The 15,697-nt window shown below is 37.6% G+C and overlaps 1 long non-coding RNA gene across 8 annotated transcripts in view; it reads right to left on the bottom strand.

Annotated features, from left to right (window-relative positions):
* The window catches only part of LOC106032252 (uncharacterized), a 228,404-nt gene that overhangs the window by 211,950 nt on the left and 757 nt on the right, over positions 1-15,697 (bottom strand). For all 8 annotated transcript variants that reach the window (XR_010831504.1, XR_010831506.1, XR_010831509.1 and 5 more), the window contains exon 2: positions 15,260-15,413. This is a non-coding gene — a long non-coding RNA (uncharacterized lncRNA). The remainder of the gene's footprint in view (positions 1-15,259; positions 15,414-15,697) is intronic.

Genomic DNA, 15,697 nt, shown 5'->3' with positions numbered 1-15,697 from the left:
ACACACTGTGTGCAAGCTCTGACTGGGCCACAGAGTGCCCATATCTCAATTCTCCTGCTCAGCCTGGCACTTGAGCACATTCTTTTCACATGGACAACTGTACAATGGGATACCAGCTTGACTGGCAAGGAAGTACAGCCACTGCACAGCAATGAAGTAAAATTTACAGCATTAAAAGTTTACTTTCCCTCTGAGATTTTATCTGCCTTCCTAGTGGCAGGTTTCCTACAAGGGCACCTGCTAATTTAAGGTCCTGGGAGGTTCAGTTGATGGCATAGCATATGCTTCTTGGTGGTATTTCTCACCATCACAACACGAACAAATACTGACGGCAAAACTCAACCGTCCCCTTTAAAAATAATTGTAAAAGGTAGAGATTTCTTTCAAATCTTCTGGAGTAAAGTAGTATTTTTTTTTCCTTTTATTCTGCTACCACCCTGTAACGTCCTGCTTGTAAAACTGGCAAAGAACAGGCAATTACTTTTTGCCTATTGTGGCCCAGTGAATGAATTAAAGCTAACTGAAGGAGCTGAGTGGTGAAAGGTATACAAACTAAATGTGGATTCCCTTACGTCAACTTTGAGTGATGCCTTCAGGGAATCCTGGATGTATTCTTACAGGATTAAGGGTTTTTTGTTTTGTTTTTAGTTGTAGAACACAGATTGGTCATGATCAAAGGTCACAAAATAAGGACATGATGTAAGGGAGTTCTTCTTTCCACTATTTCCCCTGTACAGTGCACCTAAAATAACATCATTGCATGCTACATAGCAGAATTGAATCAATTATATCAGATTGTGTTCAAATACATGAAGCCCAATAATGAGCATTTGGTTAATTGTTCACCCTTTTCAGGAAATGCAGTCTTGTGGGAAATTGACAATCAAAATAAAACACTATGTTATAGCCTGTGGGAAGCACTTCTGCTCCAAAAACAATGACAAGTATCATCATCTTTCGTTGTGGAGGAATCCCCCACCAACATAGGCTACTGCTGATTAGCAGGCACAAGCAGAATGAACCACCTGTATGCCACACAACAGATTTCTGAACAATACCACTCTTACAGACCCAGAAGTATCAGGCCACAGATGGTGCTTTAAAAATCATCACTAGGGCAGTTTACTGCATCTCACCTCAATCTTTATTGTTGCAATTACAAGACAATATAAGCAAATTAGTCACCAAAATTTCACAACAGCTCTAGTTCTTTTTCACGAAATCCACAGGATCACAAAAATAGCAGTAAATATTATTAACCCACATCATAGTCTCAGGATCTCGCATCACCGTCTCCTCTTTGCATATCATCTGTGTGGTGAAGAATGTCACACATCTTGGTCCCTGTGGAGGCCTTGAAATAACAGCTTTTTAGAGACCAGGGATGCTGATGGAAATGCCTAAGTTAATTAGAAAGGAGAAAGCCTTTTAAGTTCTCATCAGTTCCCACACTCCTGTGACAACTGGCACAACTTCAGACCTTCCTCCTTAATTCTTATTATTTTATTTGCCTATTTAAAGGGATTGAAGACTTGCTCTTCTTTCTCTTGCTAAAGTTGATGCTCAGAACGAAGTCCATGTTATGACCAGGTAGGAAGTCATTTTCTTTCCATCTAGTCAGCCATGATTACTAGACTGTGCTATAAAGATATCACAGGAACTTCGGACTGGGCTCGTCTGATAGCCTACTTATCATACGCAGTTCAGTTGCCCAAGCCACATGGACAGAGCTTGCTTTTCTGCACATACTCCAGTCCATGAAAGTACCCTTCCCTGGTCATTTCCATCTTTTTGTTGTTTTCCATGCAAAGGACTGATTCTCCTTAAAACCAGCTTTTTACAAACATGCATATTCTAATGTTCAAATGTACATTCTGATTTCAGTGCTATAAGGGATCATTATGAAAATTAAATGGCAGAAAAGTTAGCTTTAAAAAAATCCCTGAATCCTATACATTTCTGAAGTTGTAACAGAATTTTAGAACTGACAGGATAAGCCATTGCTCCAGAGGTGATCATCACCTTTGACTGCAACACCATTGTACATTTGCAAAAGTACATTTTCAAAACAAGTCTCCTCTTCCAACTCATTCAGTGAAGGTAAAAAGAAAAAACCCTACTGAAAAAAATCATGATGTGCAACTGATAAGTCAGATGGGCTACAATGGCATTACATTCCAAAAAATCCCCTGGAGAAGACTGACTCACCACCTCATTTTTTCAATTACCGTCATTAAAAAAGTTTTCTGTATTGCAATCACTTTATCTTGCAGGGAAGGAACTAAACTTTTTTCTCTCAAGCAGAACAATTAATCTGTTTAAGAAAAACTACGTAACTTCTACTAGTAACTGGAAAGCGTTAGAATCACAAGCTCATAGGCTCTGACAGGAGTAATTAACTAGTCAAGCACACAATGGGGAACAGCGTGCCTAGTATCAGTTCTGCTGGTTCCACGGGATCACAAACATGAATTAAATAGTTTTTGTTTCCTTGTTTTAGTACCACACAAAAAGAAAAGCAGATGTACCATTTGTATGCATAAACAAATACAAGCTGAAAGACAAAAGTGGCATGACTACCCAGCACAGGTAAGGCATCAGCTAAGCTATGCATTCACATCTGGGCACATTATTTCAGCAAAAACAGACCACTTGGAGGCAGTTCAGGGAAGAACAATGATCAGAGATCTAAAAAAATATCAGATAATAGGAAAGACAAAAAGGACTATTTGGCTTTAAAAATCTCTTTTTAGTCTCAGTCACAGCAAAAAAAGAGACTCATGTTAGGTAATAGAAGTTTTCCATTAGTAAAGGCAGTGAAGGTCCTTGAGGCTAGACACCTGTCAGGAATGACATCAGTGTAGTTCATCCTGTTTCTAAACACTGGCACAGGCAACTTCTTGTGATCCAAGAATAATTCCTGATTCTTTGCATACACCCTCTTTCTTTTCCTGATTCTTTGCATACCCTCTTTCTTTTCAAACTGTTTTGTAGTATCTAACCCATTCTAGTCTGTCTCTGCTTTCTGGCCTAGGATAGCCCAAGCAGTCATTCACTTACTAAAAGTTGTTGTAAGCAGGTCTGAGGACAGAAAAATGACAGGAAAACTTCTGTTGGTTAAAGAGAAGAAGAAAATACGTGAACTTCTACGAATAAAGTATTTTAAAGTAAAGTATTCCAAAGTAGTAATTTAGGGAGTGTGATCCTCTGTACAATTTCCTGAGAGTTGGTATATTCTTGAGAATTTTCTTGTTAAATCAAAGCTAAGCATTACTGCAGCTGAGAAGCAATACATCAAAGCTGTACAGCTTATTGTGCTTCCCTTCTCTCTTCCAAAAATTTTTAAAAGCTATGTGAATTCTAGACAGACATATATATCTTCTTGCACCTGACACATACATGCACATACTAATTATGCTTAGGAACCAAAATGAAGGAAATTAAGTTCAAAAATGACAATGCAACAACACCGTAATATCTGCCTGCTTATAATATGTCTCTGTGTTCACTTGTCAAATAATCACAGTATGCTAAAATAACCTGTCTTTTCAGAAACGTTTAACTATCTTCATCCCTTACACATGATTTAGCAACAATTACAATATTTATTTGTGGAAGGAGAAAGTAATAAAAGGGAACTAATGAAAAGCATTATTAATGGGTAACACAGTAACATTAATAAGCACAGAGCAAATGGGGCAAGTACATTAGTAATAAAGAATAGGATTATTGGAAGCATTGCACGCTGGTCTCTGGTTCTTTTCATCTGTATAAAAATAGGTATTGTACCACTGTATTGTTTAACCTCTTAGCTTCATTACGTTATTTATTTTCCAAGAAGAACCAACATCCACCAGGATGGCTACAGGCTCCAGTAGTTATGAATGTAATGAAATTTGATGCAACTATACAGGACTAACACCATAAATTAATCAATATTATAGTTAGATTAGTACTTATGTTATTTAGGAAAAAAATAATCTTGCAATAGGCTTTTACTGCTTTGTTTAATGTTTTAAGATTTGTATGTCCTGTTGAGTGATCAGTCCTCATTAACGTGAAATCTTATAGGACTATTTGTGCCACTGAGAAATTCCACAATGTGGCACAGACACAGCTATCAGCCTCTGGAACTTCATCTATTCTTGTGAAGGACAGAGTTTGACAACATATGCATAAGGAATAGTAATTTACATCTCAGTCTCATCAAATTCAAAGGATGAGCGTGCCATTAGTTTCACACAGCTATGCCAAGGCAAAGAGCAAGTGAATAGCTTGTTCCACTGCTGGAATAAGTTACAAGCAGCCTACGCAGAAGCCCAGGCAGAAAAGCAAAACCATGACGGTGCCTCAGCCAGCTCTTCTCACAGTCCAGCACATCTGAACACATTTAGACTCTTCTGTGGCTTGTGCTAATACACCAAAGCACAGACACCTGCCTCATTCTCTGCTGCACGAGAGGTGGTGTTTACTTCTGGTATGGGGCAGACGAGACAGTCATAAAGTCATAAAGACGAGATAAAGTCAAAGTTGTCTGCCCTTAGTTTAGACCATTTGGTGACTCTACTTAGACTGGGTCAGACTTAGAGGCCATTTGCTTCCCTCTTATGGAATAGGGGAAGAACAGGTAGAACATTTACTTACGATATTCTAAGGAATTTTCTTAAAGGCCCACGTATACACACATTTCAATAAACCACATTCCTCTGTGACTACATTTGCCCTTTACCTCCATTACAGCCTAGATGAATTAGTTACCATCCATTGTTCGGCTAGTCCTGATTTGTCCTAATATGTAAATTATGCTCCTGCCTCATTTAAATACCCTAGAGAGCAGTTTTTCCTGTATTTAAATCATTGTACCACATATTACATGGACAATGAATCCAGCCTGGAGTGCTTGCCTACACTAATGCATATAACTAATGAAATGAAGATTAATTAGTGAAATACTAGCGCAGTGATATAAGATATTAAGCACTCTGAGTATATTAACGACTAATGACATATTTAAGAAATATTTGAATAAACACTGAAACCGAAAGCTTCAGAGCTTGAATCTAGAAATCCAAACACACAATTGCCAGCATGCGATACACAGCTGAGTTGTTACATTGGCAATAAGTGCAGTGCCAAATCCACACCACAATTCTCTTTGCTACCACCAATTACAGGAAGAAAATGCAGCCACTCCTGTACTTTGCTGACATATACGGCTGTTGAGAATCAGTTTGACTTTTAATATAACTTAAAAGAACATCAGGTTGGTTTTAAATTACATTTTGATGTAGCTTAAGTTGAACTTAACCAGATTTTCTGAAGTCATTCATTGCCAACACCTGTTGGACACCAAATGCTTTATTTTAATATTGAGCTTTTTTAAAAATTACTTTTTATTTTAAAACTGAGCTTTATTTTAATAATGCTTAGTCAAAAACTTCACCACCTCTTCAGCTCCCACACCAACTTAGTGCAGTCTTAAGAAGGCTGTGTCAGTCTGAATGTGTTTTTCTACCTGGAAAATCCTCAAGGTCTAATGTTTGTTTGAAGCACCTCTCCCCCCAGATACATTTATTCTGCATCCTGAATGCTATTGTTACTGAAATTCAGACCACAAGGAGTTTGTTGCTGTTTTTCCTGTCCTCAGAATAGAGTTTAGGGAAGCTTTCTTGCTTCAGCTAAGGATAATTGTACCCAAACTGGTATTTGTTTGTATGAAGAGTCAGGAGTTATCACATTATCTGCACCAAAACAGGGGTCAGAGGCATACCCTGGAACACTGAGCTTCTATAGTTATTTTCTCATATATAGAAGCAAGCCATGATGCAAGAGGGAACAATATGAACTTGAACCCAGACCTACTGTAACTGTGCTGGAAAAAAAAATATGTAGAAACAATGCTGTAAAATCTGGATGGGAGATTTATATTACTATCATCCTCTACATAATTCCCAGAGTTGGATACTAAAGCCTATATATAAAGTGATTTTCAGCTCTCTTATAAAATTAATCTCAGAGAAACATCCCAGCATACAAATACTGAGTTTTCTTTTTATTATTTATTCAATCACTAGATAGATAAATCGCATCTGAAGAGCCACGTTTAGGAAGCTGAGGTCAATGGTGCTGAAATAGCAGTCTGTAGGATACACATAAACTCAAGAAAAGCTTTACATTAGAGAGGTTTTTGTGGCCTCCTTAGCCACTCAGTAAGTTATAATGGAGGGTCTCCTCCAGACTGCAGAGCTTCTGAGAAAGGCGAGCTAACAGAGTTGGGGAAATACAATCTCTGCTGCTTACACACTTCCTTGGTGGCACTGACAAAACTGGTGATAAAGCCACTGGACTCCCCTGCCACTCCTAGAAATCAAATACACATTCAAAACTTCCAGTTGTCTTTCCCAACATGCACTCTTCTGGCCTGGCCTGCCCCCTTCCCTCACTTGAGTGACTTCATACGATGCAGGGAAAGCCAGGCTTTTCTGTGTTCAAACAGGTGTCAACGTGAGAGTTGCAGAACAGATATGAAATTAATCCAAACTATGTGTGGGGGATGATACAGCCTGACATCTCGATCCCTGTGTGAAACCTGTTGTCCAAGATCCATTTATAGCTTAAGTTTCAAAACAGACAAAGGAATTTAGAGAATTCCAGTCTCGACTGTAAACAGCCATGTAGGTACCTAGTCTGTGAGCATGCTCATACACTTAAGTGGGGGGTGAGAGGGTGGCATTCAGTGTCTCTCTGAAGGTAGTAATGCAAGAAATAAAAAACAAAAAAGTCCAGAAATGTTAGTCCAGGTTTTCTGCCATGTCTGTTCTGAACATGCTTCTCTCCCCCTCACAGGGATTTAGAACAGCAACCAACAAACTTCTGTGTCAGCAGCCAGGAACCATAAAGGTTCAGTTATGCTTTGACCTAGTCCATTATCAATAGAGACCTTTCTGTGCAAGCGAAAAAACAGGACAGACGACTAAGGTGAAACACTAACTACCAGCACTATCATACATCTTGTTGAATTCACCTCACTAATACCAGGGCAGATCATGTAAATTACCTGCCTGGGGCCTAATAAATTTGGTCCCCTGAGTTTTCAGCCTGGTATAATCACTAGCTTGATTAATTGCATGGCAGTTCCCTAATCCTGCACTGCTCACTCAGAGGATAAGCACTGGATACTTAATTTATATTTATTTTTTTTAAAGCTTCTAGAGGCCAAAGTCTATCTTTAATGCATATTATTAGTTCACTCCTAAAAACCAACCACCTGATTGATTGTGGCAGGTTACAGGTAGCCTTGAACCTTTTGAATAATCACAGTATGCTCTTGCCTTGGTTTATTTCCACTTCTATCAACAGCAGTGAGTCAACAGTTTCCATTATCAACTGAAAATACCAAGTGCCGTCCTGCAGTCTCAAAGATAGGACACTCCATAATTATTTACTTTAACATTTCTACAAAGTTAGTAGTTCTGTCTTTTCTAATTCTAACACACATTTTGGTATTCGGCATTCCATTTAAAGTCACAGCTTCGGGAGTTTGCAGGCTTTTTGAGAAAGCAGACCCCTAAAATTTGATTTCATATTGTTAATTAAAGTGAATTTAAAGAAAGACTGAGAATATGAATCTCAATGGCTTTAAAGAGACTGAATAGAAGCCAACTAATTAAGAAATTAGCACTTACTACTACTAAAAACAAACCCACAAAAAAAAAAATTTAAGCCAGTCTTGTGATCCGGAGTTGGGTTTTCAAACTCTCAAAATGAAGAGCTGCCCTTTAAATGAATTCATACTGCGTGGACTTGGATCAGTTCTTGGGCGCACAGTAGAAATTCACATCTAAGTGAATACAGCCTCTTTATGAAGAAAAGCTATGAATGAATAGCTTAATTGGACACTTGCAAAATTAACTTGTCAAAAGTAATTACTCTATACAAGATCCAACTGGAAATCTTTTATATCAACCACAATTTCAAATAGTATTTAAGCTATTCCTTGGCCTTTGAAGATACATTTGCAATGTTCTGTTTACTTACTATGCTACTACCATGCATTTTCAAATCTCTCAAGCACATTTTGGTCCAAAGAGACAAAAATTCATTTTGTGTTCAGTCCAGAAGAGGTTAGCAGATAGACTGCCTGTATTTTTCCAAGAAAGTTTTCTCCTTCTTCCTTCTCAAATCAGAGTAAAATCTTCCTGACTAAACAAAACATTCGGCTTTGTTTAAATTAAAAATCCATTTTCTATTTTCTACAAAGGAAGCAAGCAACTATTAAAACTTGGAGACATTCAGTGATTGAGAAAGAAATATGATCACATATGTACATATGATCACAAACTAGGGAAGCAAGGCTGTAATTACAAGACATTAGAATTCACATGGTAACTACCATGGAAGGTAGATTACCCCCGATACATCGAGGGAATAAGCTACTTTGCATTATCTAACACTATGTACCTAAATAATATGTCCATATCTCAGAGCACATCTTGTTGTGCTGCTCCTGTCCTTTGTGGCTGGCAATCACTAAAGATTGCCACCAAAAAAAACAACACATGAACAAATGGACAAATTAAAACATTTTTTTCTCCAGTTAATGCTTAATTGGGCATTTCAGAACATTTTAAGAAGACAAGAGACATGCTTTGGGAAAGCAGATTCCAAGAAGAGGTTAAATCTCTCAGTCTTGGGACCTAGAAGAAACAGTAAATTTTGCGTGACTCATATAGTGGTAATAAAATGCTCCCCAAATTAGATGCTTCCCGTCTAGTACCGTGAGACAGAAGATCATAAGTGGAAAAAGAAAATCTCTTGATACATATGTGCATTTCTTTCATCCATCGAAATGTCAGTTGTATATTCAAACTAGTGTCTCACTAAATTTCCACCTCAGTAACATAGCAAGCAGCAATCCAAAGTGTGCCGTTGAGGCCAGATATATCACATAGCCTTCCAATACATGGTTACCACTGCACTCCTGGCCTCCTTCTGTACATTCAACACAACACATGAATTGTCTAGTGACACGGAATATCACTTCTCCTCACCGTGATACTGCCCTGATGGAATCACTTGCGTTGCTTTAATGTGTACAGTAGCAGAAAAAGAAGAGATCAAAGGTATCGTTAGAACAAAAGCCAGCAATGCATGCACAGGCTATTAGAGCTGCTAAGGCCACTACTGTAAGCACTGGAAGGAGGAAAAAAGGAAATACTATTTCAGACTACTTTATAGACAGAAAGCCCTACCATCCTATAAATGCCGATACTTTGAGAAGAAGGGCATATGGCAAAGCTAGAAAGGCTGGTCTCTAAAGTACCTTAGGCAAAGACATTATCTCAATTGTCTAACACATGCTAACTCTTTCGGGTTTGCTTTCACAAAAGTTTTGGGATCAATCCCAAACACTTTACTCATTGCAAACTCTTGCTGAATTCCCTTAGAGTTCTGTTTTAAGAAGGTCTATGGAAGCAGCCTTCTGACACAGACTATACTGTGCTGCTGCTGGTTTGTACTGAATTCCTCGCACACACCACTATACTGGACAAGGCAAGGAGGAAATACAAACTTCAAAGATTATCCAATTTATTAAAGCTTAATGAGCCATTGCTGCAATATGTGCAAAGCACACAGCATCTCTTACATTCTGGCTTCAGACTGCAATTTACTAATCAGTTTCTGAAGCTAAAGCACCTCAGTCCCACAGCAGTTACTGACTGATAGGTTAATAAAAGTTTCTACGGAGAGAATTTCACTTCTGTAATTGGAAGTTTAAGGGCAAATCTGAGATGACTGGGGGGGAAGATGAGAACCATACCTTTAAAACAACAGTAAAAGAAGCATTCTATTATCCATATATTTTATACAGATATATTGCTTTAATACAGCTGTTGGATACAAGACTGAACAATTATTCATAATTGTTCTAAAGAATAAACTGAAAGACAGGCCCACTTTAACACAATCTGTATAAAACACCATCTCGAGAGTATTCATTGTGGGCCAAAGTATCCCATTGGCAGCCAGGTCCCTAGTTCAAAATGATATTAAAAAAAGATTCTGGTAGAATATTATCCCCATCTTTTGATCAGTCCGCAGTCTGTGTGAAATAGATCTGATACTGGTGGGCAGCAGTTCAAACCAGTCAGCAGGAACTGACGGTGCCCCCAGGGACAGAACAAACAACACAGGATTAAGTATTTGATTCAACTTTGGTAGCAGTCCTTTCTGTTAGGACACTAGATATATAAGTAACAGAACGGGAAGCAAGTTTGAGCTGCTTCTGTGTGTTCTGCCCTCTTTTGTACCCAAAGAGACTCATTTCTCCATGTCGTCACAATGTGACACTGATTACAAGCTCTCAATTAATGCCTGTGAATAAGACTATCTGTACCAGGTCCATGAAGAAATCATGACCAGGATTAATAAGCAATCAGCCTTTGAGTCTTGGGAAAAGAAGATGAAAAAAAAAAGGGGGGGGTGTCTCTCCACTTAATCTGCTACGCAGTGGTACTTCATTTCTTCTATATTTCACTCATCACTTCACTATGGAACACTGGAAGTTTGTACAGGAATAAATATTATTCAAATAGTGAAATGGATGAATAATTTCAAGGAAGGGCACTGGCATTCGCTTTTCACTCACGAGAGGAAGAAACGCTTACATTTTTTTAATTCAGTATCAGAAAAGTTACCAAGCACAAAGGTATGGCCAAAATACAATATAGATGGAGAAAATAATAATGAAAAATAGTCAACATTCTTGTCACTTACCAAGAAAGCAGAAGATAAATGTGATTGTTTCAAATGCTACAGGCTTTGTGTGGAACTCAGGACAGCAATGCAACTATAGAAGTAAAAATTTATTTACGTCAAAGTGTAAAGACATTATGTCTTGCAGGATGAGGGCTTTCAGCCTGGGTTCTTTGAGCCCACTTGGGTGATGCGTGACAACACATAGGCGTAAACAGTCAAAGGCAACGTATAGGAATATAGAAAGTCTTGAAAATAAGTGAATAAACCACTCCTTAAAAATCAACTCTAAACAAGCAAAACCGTTGTCTGTGTTATTGCATGAAAACAATGTGAGCCAAGGGCTGCCTCACGTGAGGATGTGGAACTTTATTCAAAGCTTTTGAGTATCTACCTGCAATATTTTCGCTCTTTCCCCTTCATGTACAGTACTGCACTAAAAGCATAGAAGACATTAATCAAAGTCCTATCTGGAGAACAGTTTTAATTCACATCCTTATTGCTTCAGATAATAAAAGCAGTTCTTACCACTAACAACAGCAAAGGCAGTCACTCAAAGCACTGCGCTAAGGCTGTAGAATATCATTTTCTTCTAAAATATATTCAACTTATAAATAATCCCACATTTTAAAGAAAACCCCTCTCTGAAAACAGAGCCTTAACAGGATTCAACAATTGAGACTACCTTTAAACTGGTTTTGATTAAAAAATTAATTTTAGACTAATGTCATTATTATAATTGGCTTACTGCAAGCATTATGTTGCTTGACAACTCTTTCAAACAGTTCCTTCACTTTTTTTCATGATAGAAAAAGTCACTAGTAATTGAAGGTTTTGTTGATTATTAATGCCTTCTCTCAGTCAGTGAAAACACTTACATACATATTCCTGATTTGACTGTTCAACTGCAATTTTTGCTCTTTAGCAAACTTAACATAGATCTTTGTGTCTATTTTTTCCTGGGGTGGGGCTGTCAGCTGGAATGTTATAAATGAGTCCATGAAATTGAAGCCATAAATAATTTAAAAGGATACCAGAACAGCCAATCTATATCTCAAGTGCATTTTGGAAGGTATACTTCGTCTAAAACTAAATACTTCTGACTAGCGGCTACATCATGCTACCTTCAGAAACAGCAGATTAGGATTTAGTCCTGTGCTTTATACAACAGTATTTAATTCCTTCCCTTATCCTGGGGTTAAGGGAGAAAGTTCTTGATCTAGCACTGGTTATGTGAAACCATACGCTACTGAAATATTATCTCTCTGACCTTACATATAAAGTCACAGATAGTCTGAAACAAGAGTTGTTGCTCTTAATTTAGGAAGTAACAGGCCTCAGACATAACAGTTCCTTGAAATTTCATTGGAAAATGCACACGGGGGAAAAAGAATATACAAAAAATGCTATGCCAAAAAAAAGCACTTAAACACATGGATAAGTTAGTCTCACTTCTAAATGAAGTAGAAAGAACGCATGCAGTAAAGAACAAGGCCAAAGTGAAAACACAGCCTCAGAAGACATTTTTAAGGGAGTTTCACATCGGTGCCAATACAATTAAAGAACATACAAGTCAGCTGAAGATGAACTGAAATATTATCATTTTCTTCTGTGTGCTCCATCAGGCAATATATACATGAGAGCCACGTGATAACTTTATGAACTTTTCTTTAATTTGGACTCTTTAGCCTAGACTCTGTTGTTTCCAAATATAGTTCCCATTACTTGAAAAACATACTATTAAAAGAAAACAAACAAAACACAACAACAAAGCACTACCAGCAACAAAACATGTTCCCTATAGACTAAATTGTATCTAAATATAGGCTTAATATAACTACTATATTACAACATAAAACACTTACAAAACATTGTATTTTATAATGTGTCCAAACCAAAAAGAGTGATCGCCCTTGAAGTAAATCATACAAATTTCCACCTAAACAAAATGAAATCCTGAATGCTGGAAATCATTCCAAAAGTACCATAGGCTCATAACGAAGCTTTAAAATCTTTGTCAAGAATCAACACCAATGCAGTAAAAATATACTGGGGAAAAAAAATCTGTTACACCTCCAATAACTGAATTTCACATTGCAAAAACAATTTGATTAGACAGCAGGATTTGCAGTAGTACTCACCATAAGATGATCAGTAACATTGAAGCCTCTCAAACAAATGCTGCCTTTGGAGAATGGATTGCAAGGCTCCCCAAGCACAATAAGCCCAGTAGCCACTCTGCTTCCAATTCAGTGCCCTGAACCAAACAGCGCACACAGTGTACCAAAGCACTCGTTACCAGAATGCCAACACCTGATTCAAACCACAGGTGCAGCCACTTGCTCGCTGCAGCACTGCCAGGCAAGACAAACAATGTGAAAATCAGTTCAGGAGAGCCATAGTATAAGAGGTTCTCATCACTGAACCAAAGATACAGGTTCTATCCTGCCATGTAGTCTCTGAGGAATGATGAATTCACCTTCTACATAACTGTTAATATCTGCATGTTACTTTCAACTTCCATTATTGTTTAACAGAAATGTGTAAATTTTTCTTGTGATTTTTATTCGAGCTATGTCTGGCCCTAAAATTCCAAGTAATAATGCTTTTATGAAATACAATGGCACTACCTGTTTGCCAATAAAAATTGATACCATTTTTACATTAACATACTTTGATACAAGGCCCTGTGTATCACCCTATCTATCATGTAATGCATGCATACGTGTACATGTTCAGCAGATTATATAAGCAAACTGTATTAGCTGCTTTAATACTGTCTCCTGAGTTCAAGAGAAATACCCTTTTCTCACCTACAAGGGGAGGTGGAGTTGTTTTGTTTTAATTATCATTTCTCACTATTGGTAGACCGACAAACTGAACCAATAGTCCTAACGGAAAATCATTGCTCTTATTAGTTAAAAGTTGCAGAAAAAGAAGAAAACTTCTCTCTTTATACCTGTAGAATAAACGAAAGGGTTTCAAGGTAAGCAGGTGACATTAGGGGCCTAAAAGTTTGAAAACATCCCTTACCACAGTTTGCTTCTAAACTTAACAACCCTCTTCATCACTGTTCTCTGTCAAACAACGTCTGCTTATTTGATAAGGCTACAGCTCTACTCTGCAAAAAGGCACACCCTCTACTTCAAAATCTAACTGGGGTTCCTGCTTGTTCCTTATTTCATATGCTGAAATACGACCCTGCAGGCAGCCTGTGAAGTATCTAACAAGCACCCCACACTGAATACCCCATTCCCTGCTATTCCAAAAGGATATCTTACAACCTCCAAAAAGACTAAGCATGCATACTAAACGTGGCTTGCAAGAAAGCAGTATTTAGAGTTCAGACCTTATAAACTGAAATTTAGAGGGATCTTCTTTCAAATAAGTGGAACAGACTGTATGTTTATGGCTTAAACAATAAGCTGTTGGGCTTTTGTCCTCTAAAAAATTACACTTTCCTCTCAGACATTGGTTAAATTCCTAAAGTAGTAAGAAAATCAGAGTCAGAGCAAAGTGTCCTCTGGATATACCCTCTCTAAGACAGAAGTCTACATAGTCAGTACTGAACTATCATCATACCAATCTTTATGCAGTGCTGAAGACATTTTCCTATTCCAAGTCACAGCATGATGTATAAACACACTGCAAAGTAGAGGCTGCTGCGCAGGGTACATAAGGAACAAATCTGTAGCTTTTCCTAATTCTGAGTAAGCTGCTGGGAAAGGCAATTATTCCCCGCTTGTCTGTGATTGATCAGCTTCCTGTATATGGATGTGTGAGCTTTCATTTATTATCTTCTTGGTCACTGGCATGAGGCCTCAAAGAAAGAGGGTTTTTTAATGGGATTTTTTCTAGAAAGGGTATTAAAATAGCATGGAGGCAATTTAAAACATAAACAATGACACTTTCCAATCTTCCTCTCTACATAAGACAACACCCATATAGCTAAAAGTTCCAGGGGAATAGTTTTGGATGTAGAAAGGACATTTCAACCCATCTGTACTTTCTATTGCTTTTTAAATAATATGCACAAAGGGCAGAAGTCTGTGCAACCGAGGCAGAGTAAGGCTTTAAGTAACATGATTCTAATATTCATAAGGTTTTAACTTCTTAGTGATTATTTATGAAAACTTCTACATTATTATTATGAAAATATGATTATATGATTATTATGAAAACTTCAGGATAACAGGCTTAAAAGAAAGTAAAATAATCCCAAACTTACCAGTAGTACATCAGTAAAAACGTTTTAGAGTTAAACTCAGAACCCATCCTCATAGCTGGGTTGAAACAATCTGCCAATCCCTTCAAAGTATCAAATAATAATTAAATGCAGTGCTCATGGAAGAAAATTGGTAAATGAATGAATCTGTTATAGAAATAACAATAATATACTAAAGTTTCAATATTAAATAGTTTTCACATTACATTGCATAGGCGTAGGGCTATGTAGAAAAAACCACAGGGTTTTCCTCATATCAAAATTATCAAGAAATCTTACCCATTCCATTGGCTTAAAGACTGTTATACAGGCGTTATATTAGGGTAACTCATATGCAGGGAACTCCATGATAGGAGAGGAGGAAACAGGACACACCAGGGTTCTTCCATTCTTCACAAAGTGTCCAAGACCACCTGTGGCCAGTTCTTCTTTACTGCAAAGGAATTTTGTCTTGGTCACGCTTTGAGTATGACAGAAGGAACTTTCTTCAAGGAAAGAAAAACAACAAACTGATATCCCTAAACTAGATGGTGTAAATAACTGTAGATCGGTGTCTGCTGACGGTTTCTCTCAACTGATTCTTCTTAGAGAAGAGCTGATAATTTGACTCATTTAAAATACAAATATATTAGAGAATTGGTACTATGGGACAAATGTTTTTGAGCATTCTTAGCTGAATGAATTATCTTCCACATTATTTTAAACTCCTCATCATCT

The sequence above is a fragment of the Anser cygnoides genome, chromosome 4, assembly GCF_040182565.1.
Source record: "Anser cygnoides isolate HZ-2024a breed goose chromosome 4, Taihu_goose_T2T_genome, whole genome shotgun sequence".
Classification (NCBI taxonomy): Eukaryota; Metazoa; Chordata; class Aves; order Anseriformes; family Anatidae; genus Anser; species Anser cygnoides.
The sequence above is the reverse complement of the archived record's forward strand: the minus strand, read 5'-3'. Positions and strand labels throughout refer to the sequence as shown.